At 43.1% G+C, this 7,618-nt stretch overlaps 1 protein-coding gene across 4 annotated transcripts in view; it reads right to left on the reverse strand.

The window, feature by feature from the left end:
- Positions 1-6,753, reverse strand: part of LOC144768675 (butyrophilin subfamily 2 member A1-like) — a 440,529-nt gene extending 433,776 nt beyond the window's left edge. For all 4 annotated transcript variants that reach the window (XM_078652502.1, XM_078652499.1, XM_078652500.1 and 1 more), the window contains exon 1: positions 6,587-6,753. The gene's annotated coding sequence lies outside the window, so the exon portion shown is untranslated. The remainder of the gene's footprint in view (positions 1-6,586) is intronic.
- Positions 6,754-7,618: the final 865 nt, after the last annotated feature.

Genomic DNA, 7,618 nt, shown 5'->3' on the forward strand with positions numbered 1-7,618 from the left:
GAAGGTCTTGGCAAAGGTACTCGCCACGCGGCTAGGAACAGTGATATCCTCCCTTGTGCACCCGGACCAATCTGGTTTTATGCCAGGGAGGAATATGGCTCTTAATATCCGCCGGCTCCATAATGTGTTGGAGCGTCAGCGATATCTAGAAGAGGATGCAGTCATACTGTCCCTCAACGCCTCTATGGCGTTTGACTCAATTGAATGGCCCTACATGTTTGAAGTTCTGGAAAGAGCAGGGTTGGGCCCTAAATTTATGCGGTGGGTACGGCTACTCTATACAGGCATTTTAGGGCAGGTCAAAGTGAACAACTACACATCCAGGCAGTTTCCTCTACGGAGAGGCACCAGACAGGGTTGTCCTTTGTTGCCACTGCTGTTCTTGTTCATGCTGGAGCCCTTGGCGGCCTGGATACAGCGCAATGTAATGACAAGGGGTCTGCGGTGGTCCCACGAGTGCGAAGATAGAATATCCCTATATGCAGATGATATATTGTTATACCTTGCGAATCCATATAGGTCCATTCATATGATACTCAATATTTTTACGAATTTTGGGAAGTATTCTGGGTATGCTATTAATTGGGGAAAGTCGGTGTTATATGTGCTCCATGGACAGACCCCACACCTCCTGAGAGATTGTGCTTTAATGGTCACAGTAGATGGATTTAGATACTTGGGAATCTTCGTCACGCTGGATCCGGCTATCTTTTTTAGTCGCAATTTAGCACCCTGGTTGGCAAGGCTGCGAGCGGATGTCCAGCATTGGAGATCTCTGCCATTGTCATTGGTTGGCCGCGCTGCTCTTTTTAAGATGCTGGCCCTTACGGTTTTTGTATATTCTCCAAAATTGTCCACATAAAGTTCCGGATACTTACTTTACTGCAGTTGAAGGGGAAGTGCGTACGTTACTCTGGGATGGGAAGGCCCTGAGGATTGCACTTCAGAAATTGACGGTATGATGGAGGCATTGCACTACCTGATGTATGGCTGTATTATTGGGCCTCGCAACTGGTGACTGTGAATAGATGGGGATACGCCCGCCGGATGACCCGGCATGTACTCTAGATAGGTATCAGATGGATAGATCTGGTTATCTTGGGGCGCTTTACTCTCACACTAAGGGGCAACTTTTTATAGGCCCCACTCAACACACGTTGCAGATCTGGAGGTTAGCTAATTACCGTCTAGGTTGGACAGGCGTGCTTACTAAAGCGACGCCGTTGTGGTATTCGCAGAAACTCAGTATGCTTTGCCACCACCCGGGATTTGACAGGTGGGATATGATTGGTATCTTGACAGTTTGCGACTTGATCAAGAAGGGTAAGATTCTGCGTTTTGAGGAGTTACAGAAGGCCTACCGGTTGGAGCCAAGTGAGGTCTTTCGCTATCTGAAAATACGCCATGCTCTGATAACGGCGTTCCCCAGTTGTGTGGACACACCGGATTCGTCCCCTCTGGAAGATCATCTGCTGGATGGGCAATTGCACACCAAAGCGATCTCCCTCACCTATAAGAAACTTAGCAATAATGTGCCTGATTCCTTCGGGAAGCTTAAAGAGCAGTGGGAGGGGGACTTTGGGACGATCGAAGAGGAGGATTGGAGACAGGCGCTAATATCAACTAGAGAGGCTGCCATCACACTTAGATTCCGACTTATTCAGCTTCGTATTTTACACCGCTCATATTTGACTGGGGTCACTCTTGCGAAGATTGGGTCCAGGCCAGATGATTTGTGTCTGAAGGGCTGCCGACAGTCAGCTACCTTTTACCATATGATATGGGAATGCCCGCTGGTGCAGAGCCGATGGGACAGAATCACGACACATATGCATTCCGCGCTGGGAAAGCCCCTTAATTTGACGCCAAGATTGGGCTTGCTCAATATATGGGAGGCAACTGACCACACAGAGACTGAACAGCAGTTTGTAACGTTAGGTTTCACACTATTTAAGATAGAAATTGCGAGGGGCTGGGGCGAAGTGCTGCCTCCTGTAGTGGTGGTTTGGCAAAGGGAGTTAGATAGATGCATGATAGCTGAGAAAGGTGTGTTTGTTGCTAGGGGTGCCCGAAGAAGTGGGACAGGAAATGGTCCAAATGGAACTTATATAGGGGGGATATTTGCATATTGCCTGTGGTAGAATTGGAATTGCGAAGGCACAGGGATGGGGAACACAATGTATAAGATATATGTTTGATTGACATTGGTACTTAATATGATGCTAAATGTAACTTGAATTGTGAATTGTATGAGCAACAGTGAAATGAATGGTCTGTCATTTTTTCCAATAAAAATATTTTTAAAAAATTAATTTAAAAAAATGTCCATAGCAAACATATGGGTAAACAAGCATTTGCAATGCAGTGGGACTCGCATTTGTCAGAGTTAGAGCTATTGGCACTGCAAATGACAATGTCTTTTATCTATGTGTTATGGTTTGGAGTGTAGTGGATGTATGAACAGAGACACTGCTGCAGCGCTACTTATAGGATTTGAATGAGGAATTACTATTGGGACCAGAGAAGCAGCTGCAGCACAGTCTAGATGAATTAAAATTAGGAATTACCGATGAGACCAGAGAAGCAGCTGCAGCACTGTGTAGAGGATTTAGAATGAGAAATTACCACCAGGACCATAGATGCGGTGGTAACACTGTGTAGAGGAATTAAAATGAGGAGTTACCAACTGGACCAAAGATGCGGTGGTAGCACTATGTAGAGGACTTAGAATGAGGAATTACCGATGCGACAAGAGAAGCAGCTGCAGCATTGTCTAGAGGACTAAGAATGAGGAATTGCCACTGGGACCCGAGAAGCAGCTCGCAGCACTGTCTAGAGGACTTAGAATGAGGAATCACCACTGGGACCAGAGAAGCAGCTAGCAGCACTGGTTAGAGGACTAGGAATGAGGTATTATCACTGGAAACAGAGAAACAGCTGCAGTACTGCGTAGAGGACTAAGATAAAGGAATTACAACTGGGAACAGAGACACAACTGTCACATTTGTGACCAGATAAAGACAAGATCCGAGCGAGTGAAGCATAATTAATCATAAAAATGAAACACTAGGTGAAAGGGAGCTAGTGAGTAAAGTCAAATTTCCAACATTCTAACTTTGTGACTGCTCAACTTGACCTTCAATGATACAGACTCTGTAGATCATAAGTAAAAACGAAGGTGTGTGAAGGGGAGAACATACGGATGGCACCAACATCCTGTGATTCTGGACTAATTACTTAATCTTCACTTTCGTACCAAATGCAGCTCAAATTAAGAAATGTGGTTTAAACAAGGCGAAGAGCATGTTCAAGTATTCTTTTTTCTATGGTGAGTTCAGCAAAATACTGTCTAAAATTAAGCAGTACCATGGAGATGGTAACAGAATATTAGAGGCAAATGCCATTGGTGAAAAGGTCTAGTGTAAGAAGGCAAGATGTCGGCTTTAAATCTGGGGAACCAAGTTCAAGTTTTGGCGTGGCACGGATGTATGACGGTACCACGCGTACTTTTACAACGCGTACCGTTACAACGCTACTTTTACCACGCAAGTCGTTACAACGACTTGCGTGGAGGGGCGCTGGATAGTAAATTTTTTAATTTACTATTCCAACTCCAGTCCCCGTGGACTCTAGGGAAGGAGTTGGATAGTAAATTAAACTATTTACTATCCTGGAGCGCCCCCAGCGCAAGTCGTTGTAACGACTTGCGTGGTAAAAGTAGCGTGGTAACAGCACCGCGTTGTAAAAAATGCGTGCTAACCGTTGTATACCATGTGGTTTAAACAAGGCAAAGGGCATGTTCAAGAAAGCTTTTTGCCATGGTGAGTTCTGCAAAATTCCCGTTCAAATTAAGCAGTACTATAGAGAATGTAACAGAATAGCAATGGTAAATGCCATGGGAGAAAAGCTGTAGCAAAGAGCATGTTAAAGTAAGCTTTTGCCGTGGTGAGTTCAACAAAAATACTGGTTCAAATTAAGCAGTACATAGAGAATGTAACAGAATAGCAGAGGCACAAATGTGTTTTAGTTGTACAGGTTAATACTGGGCAAATTACTTAATCTTCACTTTTGTACCAGAATAAATTGCCGTGGGGAATCCCTGAAAACAGTGGAGTGAAGTAAGCAGTGCTTTTTGTACAACTCAACGAGCATGTGAAACCAAACTTTTCCTGTGGTGAGTGTAGCAAAATACCGGTTCAAATTAAGCAGTACCATAGAAAATGTAACAGAGTAGCAGCATCAAATAATATTGGTGAAAATCAATAACTTCGAAAATGTTTATTTTGAAGTTAACAATAAAGTTCAAGTTTTGGGGTGGCACAAACATCCTGTGATCCTGGGCAAACTACTTAATCTTCACTTTTGTACCAGAAGCAAACTACTTAATCTTCACTTTTGTACCAGAAGAGACGCAAATTAAAGAAATGTGGATTTGCAAGGCAAGGAACATGTTAAACTACGGCTCAAATTAAGCGGCGCAAATTAGGCAATGTGGTTGGTTATGTGAGGCTAAGAACATGTTTAACTACAGTTTCGCCCTGGTGGGTTCAGAAAATACCAGCTCAAAATAAGCGGTACTATTGAGAAAGTAACAGAATAGCAGAGGCACAAATGCTCTATAGTTGCACGGGTTAATAGTGAGCAAATCACTTAATCTTCACTTTTGTACCAGAATAAATTACTGTGGTGAATCCCGGAAAACAGTGGCGCAAAGCAAGCAGTGTTGTTTATACAAGTCAAATTCAGCAGTAGTATAGAAAATGTAAACCGAATAGCGACGGCAAATTATTATAATTATTAAAAACCAAACTAAAATAATGGCATATATTTTCTCTGCTGTTATTTTGAATCTATGTACATGACTGATTGTTAATAATCACATTATTTAGTTGCTTAGAAAATTTTATTGAGTTATTCACTTTCTTATGTACTGGTTTTTACCCCCAAAAATCATTTCCCTAAGACTAGCAAGTATATTGTATTTGTAGGGTCCCTAATTTCTGAAATTTCAACAAGTCTCGCAGAGCAGCGACCTAACAAGCAAAAAGAGAGTTCCTAATATTTTTGATAATTCTGTTCTTCTAAAGTATACTTTTTCCATTGAAATGTTAATTTCCTATTCAACTACTAACCCTTAATCTCTAAAATACTTTTATTACCGCAAATGTTTGCCATCATTTAGTTCCATGATCCTACCTAAGCAGTGTATTGCGAGAGTTGACGATCTGCAAATATGGTCTACTTTTTTGGGGTTGCCCGGGCCTAATTGTGGCCCCAATCAAACCCTGCATTTAGGAACAATTCTACCTACTCCACACGCAACCCAGACTGCAAGAATCAGACAGGCAGACAGAGCTATAGGGCTGCAGCAGCAATGCACATCACAAATACAAATACTGACACCATGACACTGCGGTACTTGTAGAGTCACCTTTACTTTTGTACATAATACTTAAAATTCGCAAAAATATTAAAAGCTGGAAGTGTTACTTTAAAACTATGACAACGTATGGATCTCACTGACGTGTCCCAGGTAGTTTCGTTTTTGGGTCAAGCGTATGCGCTGCTCTGATAGTCATGCTTTAATGGGGTATGCACTTTAAACCCCACCAGGTCTCCGCCCATATTTGTCATTGACTTGTGTCATTGTCCTTTGTAAATGCTGGCTTCTGACTTGTGAATATGCTTGTTAGTCCCTCCTTAGTACCGCATTGTCTTCATTTGTACCTCCCATGAGGACACCTCCACTTATAAGCGTTGTAAGCTTGGTAGACTTTTATTACAAGCTCCGAGCATTATTTACTTTAATGGTCTTCGCATGGCTGCTGTTGCAAGCAGGACAGGCTCTCTTGCAACAGCTTTATGATTTTTTTTACATAGCACGACGCCATGCTGATAGTGGCAGCTGTGCCTCTGCTTTACTTGACACATCAAACGGAGCCACATGTTTTTTTAAACTATTTATTTTTTAAATGGCACTTACGCTTTAATGTCTGCGCAGTGCCCCTTTCCTTAAACAAGCCAATGCTAAGGAACGGGGGGCGGGGGTCGCCACTTAAGTGAAAGCCGGGCATGGGGCGTTTTTACAAAAAAATTATAAAAATAAGCGTCCCAAACTGCGCTTTCACTTTAATTTCTAAATTGCTTTAGACAGGGCTCGTCTAAAGAAAGGGGCGGGGCCAATGTTAAAGCGCCGAATGATTTTTTTTTTTTTTACAAAGGTCCATTTGTAATGCAAGGTGTCGCATTTACAAAACTCACGCTTGTATGTTTGACTTTTCTGTCCCTGAAAGTGTCCAACGCGAGCATACGTACACAAAAAAAACTAAGAGGCCCTCGCAACAACTCCCAACAAAGGATCGGACACCACCCCCATCTGGAGTATGGCGCTTTAGAGATATTTTAGTCACTTTGTCCCCCACAATCTGAAATTAGCACAATCACTGCTCTTCTCGGAATAATACAAATAAACCCGCAACAGGAAGAACTTGGAAAGCAGGTAGAGCTTTCGGGATCAGGCAACGAGTAGGCGGAAGTACTAGTTGTTAAAAAAAAAACTGGAGACTTAATACGAAGAACGAAATACCTGTCATCCGAAATCCATCGTATGCGTTCACCGTCACACAGGCTTAAAATACTTATATTTTCTCTTCTTTGAAAAGTACGTTGTTCGACAGACCGACCGCTCCCTTGTCTGCCTGCTAACGCCCGTTAAAAAGTACAGAATGCGAAAAAGAAACCGAAACTTATCAGGGCTCCCCACCCTCCGTGCCACATGATCACGTTCTCTCAGTCTCTGAGATTTGATAAATTCATTTTATCTATTTTCAGGCAAGTTTCTCACTATTCGGCAAAACAAGAAAAGTGGATATTGACGTAAAACGTATGCATACAACTGCAGTGGCCCTGATTTTAACCTTAACATACAACGACGAGGGAAAAGTAAGACTTTTATTTTCTTTCTTTTTTTAAAACTTTCCCTCGTGTATTTCGACTCCCCCTCCCCTCCCCTCAGGGTCGGATTGGGATTGAAAATCGGCCCGGGCACACAAAAAAAAATCCGCCCCCATTTGGATAATGCCCGTCCTCAAATCATTGCTTCAGCGTAATTGTATTAAAAAGAAGGAGGGGGGGGCTTAAAAAAATGCACGCATTAGTTTACACTGGTGAAACACACCTGAAAACTAGTGAGGCCACTTCTACTGAGGCCCCCTGCCCCGCTAGTATGTACATACATTAATGGGCCGGCCAGCGAGACAAAGGGAGTGATACCTCTGCCTGTTGCAAACCGGCGGTGTGTGTGTGTGGGGGGGGGGGTGATGGAGGGTATATCGCCGCTTTCCATGGAACAACGCTAGTTTTCAACGATGGTCCAAGAAAAATGGCGATATCCTTGATGTTAGGGCCTGTGGTTTTAGCCATACAATCCACCCCTCTTGTAAGGTATGCCTTAGTCTGGAATTTAACAGACGTTAAATTCCAGCGTTAAGGCCCAATTAGCCCGAAAAAAATCAGCGCTAAACCAGACGGAGCTTCGTTGTAAATACAGCGAAGCACCGTTACTGATATTTTATGATGTAGTTGTGAGGGGCACGCCTACCTTGCATCTCATTAGCGA

The sequence above is a fragment of the Lissotriton helveticus genome, chromosome 7, assembly GCF_964261635.1.
Source record: "Lissotriton helveticus chromosome 7, aLisHel1.1, whole genome shotgun sequence".
Classification (NCBI taxonomy): domain Eukaryota; kingdom Metazoa; phylum Chordata; class Amphibia; order Caudata; family Salamandridae; genus Lissotriton; species Lissotriton helveticus.